General features: G+C 41.5%; 1 long non-coding RNA gene across 1 annotated transcript; it reads right to left on the bottom strand.

Moving 5' to 3' along the window:
- Positions 1 to 3,555: 3,555 nt before the first annotated feature.
- Positions 3,556 to 14,238, bottom strand: LOC129698241 (uncharacterized). Its single transcript, XR_008723652.1, has 3 exons — positions 12,954 to 14,238; positions 11,483 to 11,574; positions 3,556 to 3,952 (listed from the first exon to the last, which is right to left on the bottom strand). It is a non-coding gene; the product is annotated as an uncharacterized LOC129698241 (long non-coding RNA).
- Positions 14,239 to 16,303: the final 2,065 nt, after the last annotated feature.

Genomic DNA, 16,303 nt, shown 5'->3' on the forward strand with positions numbered 1-16,303 from the left:
TGAACTGCCAGCCCTGAGTGATTGATCTGCCAGCCCACCAGCCCTGAGTGACTGATCTGCCAGCCCACCAGCCCTGAGTGACTGATCTGCCAGCCCACCAGCCCTGAGTGACTGATCTGCCAGCCCACCAGCCCTGAGTGACTGAGCTGTCAGCTCACCAGGCCTGAGTGATTGAGCTGCCAGCCAACTAGGCTTGAGTGACTGAGCTGCCAGCCCAAGAATCCATTCGGCCCATAATGTCCACACTAGCCCTCTGGAAACATGTTCCTTTGGCCCACAACACCCATACTAGCGCTCCAGAACCCCTCCCCCCCCACACTGGCCACCAATATTGGAATTGGTGGAGAGGTGGAATATTGCATTCAGGGACCAGCCCTCCCGTGTGAACATGGGATCCAAAGTTTCAAATAAAACTCCGATCGAGGGAGTGTCATGTTTTGTTTCCTATCTCAGTGGCATGTGCCACTTTTTTGAAGAAAGGTACAGCGGTTATCCCTAGTGCCCTGGCTTACTGCTATCCTTCAAGCATTTCACATGAAACCGTGATCTTTTATTGTCTCATTGCATTTCATGGGAACTTGCTATCACCAATTATCTGTGGCATTTTTGATGTTACCACAGTGGATGCATGTCATAGTTACATGGCAGAGAATGGGATAATTAGGGAGAGTTAGTAGGCAGATTGTCTACGGCAGGTCATGTTTTATGAACGTGATTGAGATTTATGAGGCGAGTTGGGCAGTGGACATTGTCTGTGGATTTCAATAAGGCATTTGACAAAGTTCTTCACGTTAGAAGAGTTGTTTAGAGTTCCATCCATTCCAGCAACCTGCTCATGCCTTCCTTCACTCTGTTATTACCTTTCCCAATATTTACCATTATTTCAAATTACACATTTGTACAGATTTTGAACATATTCTTAACTGCCAACCCCAAGTTCCCTTAGGGACACCATTGCATGATACATTCAGTTCCACCAATTTGTTTCTTAATGAATGAACAAAACTGTTTTAATAATTTTTCTCTTGGGTTCCAAGAGCAGACTAGCTACTGCTTCATGAGTGGAGTTGGCTGCCATAGACACCACTGGGTTGCACTTTGAAAGATTTTGCGGCTTTTCCATCATGTGTGGTTGTAGGTGATCATGATCGTAGATTCTTGAATACTATCTGTCTGGTCAATGTTATAATGTCTGAAAATTTTAAATGATGTATAGCCAAAAAATCCTTAGTGTTGACAAACCAATGCAGAGATTTAAAAATAAGCAACTTCTCACGGAGACACAAAAAAATCCCCGCAGGTGCCAGATTCTTGAGCAAAACAGAAAGTGCTGGAGGGACTCAGCAGATCAGGCAGCATCTGGGCAGGGAAATAGACAAGTGACATTTTTGGTTAGGATCCTTCTTAGGACAGCCGAGAGCAGGGGGGAGAAAGCTGCAAAAGAGAAATGGCGGTCGGACCAACCTGGCAAGCGATAGGTGGATGTAGGTGAGAGAGATTTGATGCGCAGATGGGTGGAATAAGTAAAAGGCTTGAGATGAAAAAGGAGATAAAAGGATGTCCGATAAGGAGAAAGGTATCTTCTAATGTTAGCTCAGCAAATATAGAGGAAAATATTCAGTGTGCCTTAATTAGATTGTATTCATGTGCAGTCCTGAGCTCACAAGGTTCTGAGACTGCATCAAAAGATAAGATAATAAATAAGCTGTAAATGCATTTCTGGAAATTTTCCAATGCATACGACAGACAGAAAATAATATGATAACAAATAGCTCATTCGGCAACAGAGTGGAAAGCAAGTATCATTGAATGTACGTATCATTGAATAGATCAACTGAACCAGCTGGAAGTTCTATCCCCATCCACACCATTATTGTGCATGGAATAATTCTCCCCCCTTGTTGATATCTAAGCCTGATTAATGGATAATTGCTGATAAAATACTCTGAACAGGCAAAAAAGTGCTGCAAACTCCATGAGAAATTTAACTTGCATTAATAGCACCAAACACAGATGCCTGTGGACTCATCTAAATTTGGCCCTCATGCCTCACTTTAACAAGTTTGCTCAGCCAAGAGCATTGACGCCGGAAAAATAAAAGCTGTTCTGAAAAACACATGGCATGGATTCTGTTCTACAGTCACGTGAAATTTAACTTTTTTCTCTGTTTGAAAAATGCGCAGAACATTAACTAATTTCCATGACTAATTTCCCCTCAAGGTTTTTTAAAAATCATGCACAAGAATAAAGTAACTGCTTATGAATTAAAAAATTACAATTAACATGCTGTATAGAAATAGGTATCATAAAAAAAACACCTGAATAAGTCAATTAAAGGAAATTGAAAAAATAGCATAAGGTGACTGTAAACTCAAAACATTAGATTTTATTTAAAGCCCCGCTCCCTGCCATGGATGCCCTCCACCGAAAACGGTGTCTGAGACGGGCTGGGAAGATCATCAAAGACCCCTCACACCCCAACCATGGACTGTTTGCCCTCCTCCCATCAGGGAGGCGGTACAGGAGCCTCAGGTCACGTACTAGTAGGATGAGGAACAGCTTCTACAACAATACAATCACACTGCTGAACTCGGAGTCCCGCCGATAGATTTCTCCGGTCCCTCCGTCCCCATTGTTCAATTATTCTGTATTTTTTGATTATTCTGTATCTTCTCTCTTACTATTTTTTTATTTCTTTATGCACAACTACTACGGACTGTGGCAAAACTGCATTTCGTTGTACTCATACTTGTATTTGTGCGATGACATTAAAGTTGAATTGAATTGAATTGAATTTTACAAATTCCCACGGGTATATTTTCTGTTAAATGAAATGGGTGTGCAGAAATAAATACTTGAAGCATTGACCATTACTGCATGAAGCAATGTCTAGAGAAAAATGTAACTGCTTCTTTATAGATGGGCAAGTTTCCCCCAAATCTTTGTCATTTTCCCCAACTGCAAAAAAAAACAGGTTTGTAGTGTTCTGTTTCTGTCCTTAAAACCTGAGGAAATTGCACCTGATTTGTGTGTTTTCATTGAACGCATAAGCTGATTTAATATGTTGTAGAAATAGACTTCCATGTGCAGGAAACGTTCAACAGGTGCAACAATATAAGAAGGATTAAAAACTTCTAGAAATCAATTAACCGATGAATCAAGGGAAATTGACATAAAACCAATGGGAAAAGAACCATGATAGAGATCATTTGAGATTCTCTAGCGAGCAACAAATTAGATTGTTAGAGAGCAAAGGGTGCAGATGCAACTGTAGATTTCGAAAGGAAATTCCTAATCCAAATGGAGAGGATATATTTGCAGGTTTACGGAGGAAAGATATTTGGTCAACTATTTTTATATAGGCAAAATGAGGACAACAGTTTGAATGGCCTCCTAGGCTGAAGGACCCATGATTCATAAATGGGCACAAAATGCTGGAGTAACTCAGCGGGACAGGCAGCATCTCTGGAGAGAAGTAATGGGTGATGTTTCGGGTCCCATTCCTTGCTAATTTTTTTTCTATTATTTTTATCTTGTTTGAGTGTTCTTCCTTCATCATTGTATATGAGGGTTTCACTTCTTAATGTCCTATGTAAAACTGACAACCTAGTGTTTTAGAGAAAAGAGGAAGGAGTAAGATTATAATGTTGATTAATTTATTTCATTTTCCAACTTTTGCAACAGTTTTTTTAATGGCTATTTTCACCTCTTGCACAAAATCATTACACCTGCTCCTCTGTTTTGCATGGGTCTTGTCTTGTTGCAGGATTGACCCGAGTACATCTGCAACATCCTGAGCAGATGTACTTCAAGAAGCACAAATAGGCAGTTCCTGATAACAGAACGGTGATAATTATGATAACTGATGCCCCAAATGCAAGAGACGTTGTATCTTCAATAATGTCATTCAATCCTCCAGTTGGTGAAAGGGTTGTTGATTCAATGTTGTGCCCTGTGAATATAAACAGATAAATAATAGTTATTCAAAATAATGTATAATAAGTAATTTAAAATCAGACTGAAATTGAGGTCTAGGTATTTAGATCTTGATGATTGCTTCTTCTTTGCTTAACAGCACATGAGAGAACAATGTGTTCTGCTGTTTTATCATCAGCCGGCTATGATAATGCTTTTTTTTAGTACCAAAGTCTCTTTTCCATGGCCGTTAACCCGATGCATGACTGTGTAGCAAGAGGGTCTGTAAACTGGCCGAGGCTGGTATGTCAAAGGAGGTCAAGCCTTGTTCCTATGCTCGAGCATTGGCAATCATAGTTATATAAGCCCTGGATCTGACCTCTCAAATAGGATGTTTGATCACGATATTAAATGTTTTTCTAAAAATTGGGTTACATTCCCAAGGAGGAGGAGCCATCTTGGGGAGCGGCTGCTAACCAGCAGCCGTCCGTTTACTTCGCTTTTTTAAAAAGTTTTTAGTAAGTCCTGTGTTTCGTCCGTTGGAGAAATGGACTTTTTAATGTGGGGGGTAGGGGGCAATTTTACTTCTAGGTCCCTACCTGGTCGGTGAGGCAGCTTTTTCTCCGGGCTGCCCGTCGACCCGTCCTTGTGGCCTACCAGCGGGCTTGGAGCGCCATTTCCTGGCGGGGACCGCCCAGCACGTCGGCCTCAGTGGCGGCGCAGCGCTGGGGCGCTGTCGCGGAGCGGAGCGGGCGATGCCTTGCCTGGGTCGCCACGCTGGATCGACACGCTGGAGCTCCGGTGAGCTGTGTCCGCCGTGTTCGACACCTCCGGGCTGCGGGTCTGCGGAGCGGAGCGGCGCCGATTTCAACATCGGGAGCCTGGGAGCTCCAGGCCGGCGGAGAGAGGGGGGGGGGGGAGGAGAGGAGAGGAGGGGGGGGGAGGGGGGAGAGGAGAGGGAGGGGGGAGAGGAGGGAGGGGGGAGAGGGAGGGGGGGAGGAGAGGGGGGAGGGAAGGAGAAGGGGGAGAGAGGAGATGGACGAGAGGGGGGGGGGGGGGGGAGAGTAGAGGGGGGGGGGGGGGAGAGAGAGAGAGGGGGGGGGGGGGGGGGGAGAGCGCCTTTTTACTTCAACCCAAACCCAAATAACCATTTGCAGGCAGTGCTTTTTTTACCTCTCACCATATTTTCATTTTCAAACCAAATTAAGGGTACTCGCAGTGCTGTAGACGTTTGTCAGTGTCATTCAAAGCTCTGATTGAGGCACACCACTTGCAGAGACTGATTGAGGCACACCACTTGCAGAGACTGATTGAGGCACACCACTTCCTGGTTTTATAGTCCCTCCAGCAGGGGCAGCAGAGAGAATGGGGAATTTTGTAAAAACATTAATATCTCTGTCAATTTTCATCGACGGGAAAAATCCTCGGCACACATGCGGCGGAGGGGGGCTCTGAGCGAGGTGGCCAAAAATGACGGCCGTAGGTGGCGGCGTACTCTCGGAAACCGCAGCACAGAAAGCCAAAACCGGTCAAGAACAGAGTTTTAGTAATATAGATTTTATTCTGATTATATGTTTTTTATTCCTGTTAATCTCTGTAAGGTGTCCTTGAGATTCCTGAAAGGCACCCAAAAATAAAATTTATTATTATTATTATTATTATTATTATTATTATTATTATTATTATTTTCACCTTAGTTTGATGTATTTATCATTTGTGCATTTGTATTTTGTTCATAAAGGAAAATAGTAAACAATATTAGATAGAATACTGGCAACTCAATGGCACAGGGTGGTAATGCTGCCGGTGTTTCACACCTGACCTTACACTTGTGCTTTTATTTTCCCAATTATCCGCTGTGATTTTCTGTGGGATTTATCTGGGATATCTGGCTGTCCTGCTGCGCCAAAGTAGGTAATAGATGGGAAAAAAGCAGCAAAATGAAAAAAAAAGGAGGGAGAAAGTGAGAGACAAAATGAAATAAAGGAAAATAAAACAATGCTCTGGATGTTATGTCGGTGAAGACCACTGCCGAGTTCCAAAAAAGATAAAAAGTGTTCAGAAGGTAGACAAAAATGCTGGAGAAACTCAGCGGGTGAGGCAGCATCCATGGAGCGAAGGAATAGGTGAGGTTTCGGGTCGAGACCCTTCTTCAGACTGATGTGAGGGTGTTCAGACATACCTTTGGCATTCCTCCCAAAGGGAACTTGCCATGTGATTGACTTCAGGAAGACATGGATGACTTGGGCAATAGGGCAGACAAATGGATTTTAAGTCACAGTATCATTATGTGATCTATATGATCAGCCATGATCATATTGAATGGCGGTGCAGGCTCGAAGGGTCGAATGGCCTACTCCTGCACCTATTTTCTATGTTTCTATGTTTCTATGAAAGGTGTAAGAAAGCATTAAATTTGACTATGCATTAAATGGGAGCACATGGAGCAGAAAATCATGAACCACGTACGTCCACAAATCCTTAAAGATAGCAGGACAAGTAAATAGAGGCATATGGCATGGAATCAGGCTCTTCGGCCCATCTTGTCCATGCTGACCAAGATGCACCATCTAAGCCAATGCGATTTGCCTACATTTGACCCAAATCCCTCTGAACCTTTCCTATCCATGGTTATAAAACAGATGCACAATTTGTTAGCAGTGGCATATAGCATAAGAGCAGACTATGCTAGAATCTTATATGATACATTTTGGGCCATAGTAATGAAAATAGTTTTGAAAGGCTTAAAAAAACTCAAACGGCAGATATTGCAACACTAAAAGATTCAAATTCTTGAATTAAACCTTTAAAACACTTTAAACATTGAAATTACCAATCCCCGAAATCCATAAAGTATATCTGAGGCATTGTTAATTTAAGCCTGCAATTTATTCTCAACCACAATCACTCTCAATTCCATCACTTTTGATATGGGAAATGGAGTCTTGAGCACCCATGCTGGAGTAACTCCGTCGGTCAGGCAACATCTCTGGAGAACATGGATAGGTGACATTTTGGATTGGGACCTTTCTTCTGAATTCAGTGTGAAGAAGGGTCTCAAGCAGAAATGCTACATATTTATGTTCCCCAGAGATGCTGCTGAATCTACTGAGTTACTCCAGCATTTGTAAACCTGCATCAATCTGTTTCCTCATGTATATAGACCTTTGTGCATTAATAAATACCATTTCCTTACATGGAGATGTCCAATTTCACCTTTATTTTACCTGCTGTAAGATTATTCAGCAAGTACAGATATTAATGCAAGACATTTATTATATTTTATCTTTCTCCACACTGAATTTCACGAAAAATCCAGAACTCGAGTATTAAAGCACAGTTGGCTACCGACTGAAATCAAATGCCAAATATCTATGTTCACGTGTATGTTCATGGAAATCTGTAATTTACATTTAGTTTCATCAGATAACGTCTGTATACTCAGCAACATTAACCTGCAAAAGGAAATGTGGCAAAATTATTTTATCTATATCTGACTGAAGCATTAAAACTAAAATACACTGCTCATATGGAGAATGTTGTACCTGTATCATGGGATATCTCATTCAAAAAGTCACAGAACTTCTGCTGGAGTTCTTTGAGGTAGTTAATAGCAGGACAGGCAGAGGGGTAGATGTTGTTTACCAATATTTTCAATAAGGTACCGCATGTCAGGCTGCTAGGGAAGATAAGAGCCCATGGCATTGAAGGGAAGATACTAGCATGGATAGCGGGCTGGCTGGCAGAAGGCAAAGAGTTGCTATGAATAATGCTTTTTCAGGTTGGCTGCCAGTGACATGGAGTACCGCAAGGGTCGGTGCTGGGGCCGCTTCTCCACACGTTGTATATTAATGATTTGGATAAGGGGACTGAAGGCTTTGTGGCCTAGTTTGCAGATGACGCTAAGCTAGGAGGAGGGGCAGGCAGTGTAGAGGAAGATAGGACTCTGCAAGGAATTGGACAGGTTAGTAGAGTGGGCAAAGAAGTGGCAGCTAAAATTCAGTGTAGCAAAGTGAGGAGTCATGCAATTTGGTAATAAGAGTAAAGGCATAGATTATTTTCTAAATGGAGAGAAAATACAGAAATCGGAGGTGCAAAGGACTCCCAAAAAGTTAATTTACAAGTCAAATCAGTAGTAAGGAAAGCTAATTCAATGCTAGCATTTCTATCAAGAGGACTAGAATACAAAAACAGAGATGTAATGCTGAGGCTTCAGAAGGCACTGGTCAGGCTACATTTGGAGTACTGTGAGCAAATCTGGGCCCGATATCTAAGGAAGGATGTGCTGGCTCTGGAGAGAGACCAGAGGAGGTTTACAAGAATGATTCCAGGATGAGTGGGTTAGCATAAGATGAGCGCTTGACACTGGGCCTTTACTCACTGGAGTTTTTGAAGGTTGAGGGCGCCCTCATGAAACTTACAGAATGATGATAGGCATAGATAGAGTGGATGTGGAAAGAATGTTTCCACTGGTGGGAGAGTTTAGGACCAGAGGGCAAAGACTCAAAATTAAAGGGTGCTCTTTTAGAAAGGTGGGGAGGAGGAACTTCTTTAGTCAGAAGGTAGTTAATCTGTGGAACTCATTGCCATAGAAGGCTGTGGAGGCCATCAGTGGATATTTTTAAGGCACAGATAGACAAATTCTTGATTAGAACAGGTGTCATGGGAAGAAGGCAGGAAAATGGGATTAGCAGGCAGAGATCAACTATGATTGAATGGCGGAATAGACTCGATGGGCTGAATGGCCTAATTCTACTCCTACAACTTGTGAATGTGAAAATAAGTGAATATGCATTTGTTCAGTTTGTGTACTGACATTTCCATCAGGCACATGGGTGCAAGAGACTTTAAACTCACACTAAAGGTGGAGGAATTGAGAGTGATTGTGTTTGAGAACAAACTGCAGTTTTAATAGTTTTGGAACTTTAGCAGAAGGTAATTTAAGCAGAAAAATATGCTTGAATTTTTAGTTGAGCACAACCTGCTTTTTGCAACAGCAGAAGAACAGATAGGTCCACTGTTTAGAAGATTCACCAGTGTTTTTTGTTTCAGGTTCAGATATGTTTGTTGTCATATACACCAGTATCCAGTAAAATTCCTTGGTTGCATGAAGCTCACAATTAATCAGTTGGCATTCAGTAATTACAAACACATATAAACACATTAGTAAATATAATGACATGTGCAAAACAGGGGAATGGCATTACTGAGCAGTGTGCACATTGACAACACAAATCTATAATCAACAATACCCTTGTAACAATATGTTCTAATTCCAAGTAAGAAATGATCTGCAGGAGGAACTTGATGTACACCATTTCCAATACCGAGCTTGTTAAAACAAAATTATTTGTATTCTGCCTTAAGGGAAGCAATAATTGCACATAGAGACAGACTGTATCCTTAACCATATCCTTTATTAGTTTAGTTTAGTTTAGAGATACAGCTTGGAAACAGGCGTCTCGGCACACCGAGTCCACTCCAACCATCCATCACCCATTCACACCAGTTCTGTTATTCCACTTTCGCATCCATTCCCTGCACACTTGGTGCAATTCACAGAGGCCAAGTGCAATTCACAGACCTGTATATCTGTGGGATGTGGGAGGAGATTGGAGCACCCGGAGGAAACCCACATGGTCACAAGAGAGAACGTGCAAACTCCACACAGACAGCATCCGGGGTCAGCTTCGAACCCAACTCTCTGGCACTGTGGGATAGCAGCTCCACTGTGCTGCCCTTTCATCAGTTTATTTTTTTAATGATTAGGATTTTATGATTATTTTATGAACTTTGGATCTTACTTAGGAGAAAACAAATTAGGAATGCAGCAGGTGGTTATTTGTAATGAAATTCTACTGCAATCAGAAATTTAATTTCATCAGTCATTAAATTTCTCCCCATTGGTACATATCAATCTGAACAGTGGATACACATCTGAGAAATACTCATGCATTGGTACTCAACTGAAGCCTGCAACTTAAACCAATGCATGCTCACAGAATTTCCAGCATTGCTACTTCTGATTCCATCTGATTTTTTTCAAGCCACCCTTGTAAAGTTCCAGATGTCCAACTGATGCTTTGTTTTGTGGATGCTTGTGTAATCTACCCCAATAGTATAATCTACCCCAATGGCGAATGCGCGTCAGGCATTGAATTTTTGCCAAGTTAGGTATAGCTATTCCACCTCAGCCAATAAAAATAAAAGATGAACAAGGTTCTGGACCATTTTCTCAACATCTCCGAAGGTCTTGCAGTTGACCGGGTTCCTCAACACCAGGTAAAATGGGAAGGATATAGACAAAGCAAGATATTCTCTTTCATATTACAATGCAGTATTGTAAACAGCTCAGTGTACATCATAAATAATGTTATTTTGGATGGCTGCAATTATAGGCATCTATAGGTGCTGGGCGCCAATATAAAAGCTTCTACTATGGTAGCTCAAAGAGTGGCAAGTGAGCTGATGCTATCTTGTATGGTAACTCCTTGGATTAATTAAGACTCTCCTAATGTTGATGTCTTCACCATCACATCCTTTAACCAATGTGGATAATGAAGAGAGGTGAAGTATGCAACATCTTACTGAACATGGTCACAGCGTTAAAAATCCAACTCCTTTGCACAATTTTGATATAGAGGTGTGTTCTATGGTAGGTTAAAAAGCAAATTATTGTGTGCAATACATCTTTCACTTTATTATTTAGGTAAGTTATGTCTCCTTAACATTCTATGCAGAATACAATGTTTCATTCCAGCAATTCTGCGAAGCACTTTTCACCGTATTCATTGCAAACTATTGACAATCCTGAAATTGCAAAAATGTCCCTGTTCAGGCAAAGGAACGAATTTGCAGAGAAGAAATATGAATTTGCAGAGAAGAAAAAGCTGAGGAGTGGACACTTCTTACAAGGCTGCATAAGATACAAAGTAAAATACTTGGCATATCAAAAAAGGGAAAGCACAACAAATACGTTCATTTCATCATTTCTTTCTGTGAATGAAACACATTTCTTCTCAGCTACTATAAAACATGCCTACATTTTGTAATCTTCTGCAATATTACTAAAACATTTTATGCTATACTACCGTTCAATTTCAGAATATATTGGGATGAAAAATATTCACTGATGTAGTTCCAGCAAAATCAAGTGAACTTTAAAAATTAATTGAAAAGCTGAACATTTAAAAAATAAGCTCATTATGATCACGAACAAGCTGACACGTTGCTTCTTCACACCCCAGCGGTATGAATATTGACTTCTCTAACCTCAAGTAACCCTTGCTTTCTCCCCCTCTCTCTCTCCCCCTTCCCAGTTCCCATATCCTCCTGACACACTCTTGCTTTTAATCAAATCTTTATTGTAATGAAACCCAGTTCCACAACCATCTAATTTGTCATCATTTGTAATCATGAACAACACCACAAATTATATATCGTGAACATGCAATGCTTATTTTCATCGTTTGTCTTTCATATGATGTAGTTTCACATTTTGATACTACCTAATGCCAAAAAAGTAAGGATCCTATAATGAGACTGTTTTCTCACAGAGAGCTCTTACCGGCAATGTAGACCAGGAGAATAAGTACCATTAATACACTCATTTTCTTTCAAAAATATCAGCCTTTCTCAGTCTCAGTATTTTTCATCACCCTGCAGAAGAGAGAAGAGTTTTAATGCTTAAAATCTTATGACATTATGTGAAATTGTTTTGCTCATAATGTCCAATTGTTTTATCACCCAGAATAGTAGGGTGCAAAAGTGGGAATAACATAGAACTGATGTGAACAGGTGATCTATGACCAGTACGTATACTCCATTGGCTAAAAACTTGTTTTCATAATGTATCTTTCAATTTTTCAATCAAACAAACACATAATCGATTATTTATATCACCTGCTTGCACACCCTAACCTCCTGCCTTTCCCGGGATGTTAACAATTATGAACACTCTTTCCAGATCATTTCAACGTGACTCTTTCATGGGTGAAGGCCGCCTGCAGGTCCGCATTGTTTACCTCTGTCACGGAATATCCTTGCAACACTGAAACAAACCTATACTCACTTTGGTTTCATGTTTAACCCGAGGCCGGGTTTTGAGTCTTACATCGTAGTCATCTATAGGACCTCCTCTGTCCATCAGCTGCTGCCGCCAGATATCTATGTCTGCAGCTTGAGACTGCTGTTATGCACTCTTGGCCATTCTCTCTCATTCTGTTTCCCGCGGGAGGACATCCTAAACTTGATCCCCAGTGTCCATTCACCATCTTCACAGCAGCCTGTGCTAACTAACTCGGACAAGCTCTGCGCTGAGCAATGTTTCAGTTTCAAGTTTGTTTTGAAGCGCCTCCGTGGCCCCACGACTCGACATATTTTTGCCCAATACCCTCTACCTGAGTATCAACACATTCAACTGCTGCCAAGTTTTTCGCATGGGAACATCCATCCAACCCTCTCCCCGCTTCTCTGATGCTCTTTACTCTTTTAAGACCATCTTTAAAACCTACATTTTTTGACCAAGCTGTTGGTCATCTGTCCCGATACCTGGTTATATGACCGAGGTAATTTTGTTCCTGTTTGACAATATGCTTCAGAAGTGCGCTGGATATTTGTTTAATCAGCCAAGGCTCATTGTAACTAGGGATTGTTGCTAATTTATCCCTGTTCCACAAGTCGGGTCCCTACTTCAGACGGAAGAATGTCCGAAACATCGCTTATGCACGTCCTCCAGGGATGTCTAATCTGCTGGGTTACTCCAGCACTTTTGCGTTTTACTCGATTCCAACATCTGCAGTTCCTTGTGTCGCTCTTCTCTCTATTCTCCACCCTCTCTTCATTATCCTCTACTGGAGCGTGCACTCGTTTCAACACCAACCTTTTTTGAACTCTTAATGCAAGTACAGTACAATTTCGCGCTCATTAAACAAAAAATGGATGAAAACTGCAAAAACAATGCCTCGGTGAAGCTAAACCAAAGATCCGCTATAGGATCTTTGAGCTAAACAACGTGCAGACTGTTGATAGTTTCCAACCTTCACACTTGTCATTTCCCGGATTGCCTTTCATCGCCCGGTGGGATTGGGAAACCAGTACAATCGTTCTCCACTCAGCTCTCCCTCGCAGTTCTAACCCGCATGAAATCCAGAGGTTGCTTTCTCTCGATCTGGCAACTAATCCTCTGCCTTCCTCTCCTGTCCACTGTCTTCTCTTTTATAGCGAAGCGCGTTTTCAGAGAAGCGTGAATTTCTGCGGCACAAGCTGAGATCGTGCCCTCATTGCGCCCCTGACGCTCACTTAAAGAAGCATCGTTTCAAGCTGATACATCAAAAATGCTGGAGCAACTCAGCTGGACAGGTAGCATCGCTGGAGAGAAGGAATGGGTGATGTTTCCGGACGAGACAGTAGGGTTCACTTCAGAAGAAGGGTCTCGACCCGAAACATCACCCATTCCTTCTCTCCAGAGACGCTGCTTGTCCCGCTTGGTTACTTCAGCATTTTGTGTCTATCTACGATTTAAACCAGCATCTGTAGTTCTTTCCTACACAAAGTCCAGGTGCTGCCTACTTGGGTTGCTTTTGCAGGAGGCAGGAAAATTCAGTGGTGTACCAACCTGTAAGAAGATGAGGTGGGATTTCTTTAACCAGACGGTGGCAATGAATTGTGAAGTTCATTGCCACTTATGGCAGTGGAGGCCATTGAAATTGAAGCAGAGATTGATAGGTTCTTGATTAGTAAAGACGTCAAAGGTTACTGGGAGAAGGCGGGAGAATGGGTTTGAGAGAGTAAAATCAGCCATGATCAAGTGACAGAGTTGACTAGATGGGTAGAATTACCCAATTCTGCTCTTTTGTCATGGTTAGAGACATAGCAGATTATTATATCATTCAAGGGATTTCTACCCTTAGCCACCATGAGAAGACAAGTGGGTAAGGAGATAGCGTCGTTTACGCATGGGAGCTCTCCCCGTCCAAAGATAAATCTTCAAAACATAGTCTCTTGATTAATAGTTTTTTTATTGTTGTGGTGAAACAGTAAGATATTCATCAAAACTTCTTCTACATTTTAATCTTACTTATAGTCAAACACCAGCATGTGGCTCCAAAATGTTAGAAACCCTTGACAAGTTAGAAAGCTGCAAAAATTGTCGAAAGCTATGCCATGCTTCTTCCGAACTAAAACTAAAAAAACTACAAGTTTCTGCACAAGAATCCCAGCAGCAAACATGCCTCCAATTAAGTAATAAATTACACCCACATAATTACAGGCAGACAAAATTTAAAGGCAAATGCCATAATTTATAACTCACTAAGAAAAGCCAAATGGCCACTACAGACAGGACTCGAGGTTCAACAATGTCCTGGTGCTGGCTGGGAAATGCAGCGTTATGCCGGCCTGCAAAAGGAAACTACTACTTAATGGCCTTAGAAGCAGTAAAAGACAAAATTTGTACCCCGGGAACGAGGCTTCTCTTGCTCACTTGTCCTTGGCCTGTCCGCAAACTGCCCAAAATAAATCAACAGCTCTCTTGCTCAAAACAAAAGATTTGAGCAAATTCATCAAATATGATTTGCCTTTTTTTTAAAATCTTGATGACTACATTTAATTATATTCTGCTTTCTTAAACGATTTACTATTTCCTCATTGATTAATGATTCTAGGGTCTTGCCAATAATAGCTGTTCATTTACCAGTCTGATGGTTCATTGCCTTCAGTTTTTCTCCATTTTCTCATCTGATAGCCTCCTGGAGTTTAGTGATGGGACCATTATCTCTGCCGCCACTTCCTTTAAAACGCTAGCGAGCAATCCGTCAGGGCCTGGCGATTTATCTGCCTTTAGCAGAAGATTAGGAAAATAATCTCAATGTATTATCAACTGCAAGGTGCAAGAGGAGCAATGATACAATGACATCAGTAGCTATAGTATAACTATATAATTTACACATATTTATATTCCTTGATAGTAATAATTGCAACGGACTTTGAAGACTTGCTAAGGATCGTTCAGTGGCACAGATGTTAGAGCCAGAGATCTGGCTTCAATCCTGACCTCAGGTGCAATCAGTGTAGAGTTTGCCCATTCTCCCTGTGACCATGTGGGTTTCATCCAGCCACTCCAGTTTCCTCCCACAGCCCAAAGACGTGTAAGTTTGTAGGTTAATTAGTCTCTGTAAATAGACCCTAGGTTGTAGGGAGTGAATAAAAATGTGGGATAACATAGAATTAATAGGGAGCGAAGGAAATAGGCAATGTTTCGGGCCGATACCCTTCTTCGTACTGAAGAAGGGTTTCGGCCCTAAACGTTGCCCATTTCCTTTGCTCCATAGATGCTGCCTCACCCGCTGAGTTTCTCCAGCCTACCTTCGTTTTTCCAGCATCTGCAGTTCCTTCTTAAACATAGAATTAATAGGAAAGGGTGATCAATGGAGTTGAAGGCTGAAGGGCCTGTTTCTATCCTGTATCTTTCAATCAATTAATCAATTGTGTTCTGCAATGACAATGACCAATAGCACATCTGAGCTTGCAATCTGATGAAATAATTTGACATTTCGGACGTCCACTGCTCTACAACAGTAAGAGTAATCATCCTTCGTTAGGGTTCATCCCCAATCCTCTGAGGAAAACTTGAGCCGTTGACACTGCAAGAGAAAGTTGACTGGAAACTAAGTTTATTGGGACAACAGCCTCACTGAGGCAGTGTTATCCTGCTGACTAACGCTCTCAGAGGAAGCAAGTTGAAAAAATAGCTGACCAGGAAATAAAGAGGTGGATGTTGAAAAAGATAGATATTTTGTCAATAGGTTGGTGTGACGGGATTCTTTGAAATATGCTCTGGAAAACTTTCCTTTACTCAGTAATAATGTATTGATCTCAGAAGTAAAGAAGCTTCAAGGCACATGAGGGGTTTGCATTAATAATAATTAGAATTTCTGTTGAAAATTCTAATAGAATGTGATAGTTATATATTTTAAAGACTGTATAAGATATAACTTAACATGATTAAAATTAAAATTGAATAGCCACTAGTCAGTTCTGTGCTCAGTTCCCACAGCTGCAGTTGAGATTATCTCTGCTGTATCAGTTCAAAAATGTCATATTAAATGGATGACTTTTATGACATCAGTCATTCTGCAACAGTCCTCTGAGTTTTCAGTGATTAATGGGCAGCCTGCTGCCTGACAAGCATCGTGGAGTGGGAATAGCACAGCGCCAGCCTGCTGCAATAATCATAAATTGGTGGAAACAAACTCCTAATGATTTTCTGCTGAGATCAGAGAGTGGCCGTCACTTCTGGAGTTCCACAGGCAGCCTCCTCGACCCCCCCAGCAAAGTGAATATCAAATCCAGTTTTGTGAACATCAGCAACTTCTCCACATGGACTGAG

This window comes from Leucoraja erinacea, chromosome 6 (genome assembly GCF_028641065.1).
Source record: "Leucoraja erinacea ecotype New England chromosome 6, Leri_hhj_1, whole genome shotgun sequence".
Taxonomy (NCBI): Eukaryota; Metazoa; Chordata; class Chondrichthyes; order Rajiformes; family Rajidae; genus Leucoraja; species Leucoraja erinaceus.